This window comes from Phyllostomus hastatus, unplaced genomic scaffold (genome assembly GCF_019186645.2).
Source record: "Phyllostomus hastatus isolate PE091 unplaced genomic scaffold, TTU_PhHast_1.1 phas_contig_210, whole genome shotgun sequence".
Taxonomy (NCBI): domain Eukaryota; kingdom Metazoa; phylum Chordata; class Mammalia; order Chiroptera; family Phyllostomidae; genus Phyllostomus; species Phyllostomus hastatus.
Window position 1 is genome coordinate 3,250,866 of NW_025333737.1, and position 1,393 is coordinate 3,252,258.

General features: G+C 42.1%; 1 pseudogene; it reads right to left on the bottom strand.

Moving 5' to 3' along the window:
- Positions 1–791, bottom strand: LOC123816820 (annotated as a pseudogene).
- Between the last annotated feature and the right edge of the window lie 602 nt (positions 792–1,393).

Here is a 1,393-nt window from a genome sequence, read left to right on the forward strand (position 1 = left end):
TTAAGCAGATTCTTGGGCTGGGGGGTTTTGTCCATCAGTTTGTTCTACAGTAGCATCTGTCTCACCCCCAGTAACTGTTGCAGAGCCGCTACCTTCACCATGAAGCTCCATGAGTTTTCCCAGTTCAGACTTGGGCTTCTTCAGCATTTTGACTTTTCTAACAAAGACATCATGGTGTGGGTAATAGAGTGGCAAGCCTTTTCTATGTCTTTTCCAGTGCCATTTGGAAACAATTTATTGACCACTTCTTTCAAGTCGCTTGTCTGCACCTCTCAGGTCATGATTCCCATCATCTTTTTTTCTGGATTTGACGGACCTGTTGATGCAGAGCATAAGAGGCCTTCCAAATCCATCACTGCACTTTTTAGTGAAACCAACACAAAGCAGGTGACATGAATAACCCTCAGTAGTCTTGACATCACCATGAACTTCAATCATGGTCTGCCATTTTTTGACCAAGGAGCACATTTGTCTCCATGGTACGATCCATGCCATGGATGTTAGTCAGGGTTTGCCCTGAATAACTTAGTAATTAGCCTGAATTTTCTAAGTGCAACTTCATCATTCTGCGGATCAACTAGGCTCACTACAAAAACATGACTCGTGAGACCATCAGATACGACTTTGGTTCCTTGAGTTCTTGTGACAAGTGTTTTTCCAATATTTTTTATATTGGACATAGCTAATGCTTTCATATCATACCAGTCTTTCTTAGAAAATGGATCAACCACTTTATGCTTGCCTCCCTTTCTGCTGCCTTTCATAAGGTGCATGTTCTTGCCAAAGGTCATGGCACTGCTCAGAGAGCCAAAAGGGCCCCCCAATATTTCAAGTACTCTCCTGGCACAATACATAGTTATTATAGTATTATTGACTATATTCCCTAGGATGTACTTTACATCCCCACGACTATTTTGTGACTACCAATTGTAGTTCTTAGTCCCTTCACCTTTTTCACCCAGTTCCCTAGCCCCCCTCCCCTCTGGCAACCATCAGTCTGATCTCTGTATCTTTGAGTCTGTTTCTATTTTATTTGTTTATTTTGCTCTTTAGATTCCACATACATGTGAAATCATATGGTATGTAAACAGATTTTTTTGAGGCATTGCTGAATGCCAGTCACTACGCCAGGAGAGGATAACCAATGTCATGATATTACATAGGCTGCTCTGAGTATCCACTGCAGAGTCACCTGAGCTAGACATGGAGTGTCAAAAAAAGGCTTCTTAGAGGAGATAAACTCTACACTGGGACCAGAGAGGGGAGTAGAATTAGTAAGGAGCAGGGCACATTCCAGGATCTGAAAATAACTTAATGAGGATGCCAGAAAATGAGAGGGAATAGCATGAGGCAAACAGGAGCTACATCATTCAGGTCCTAATAATCATAGAGG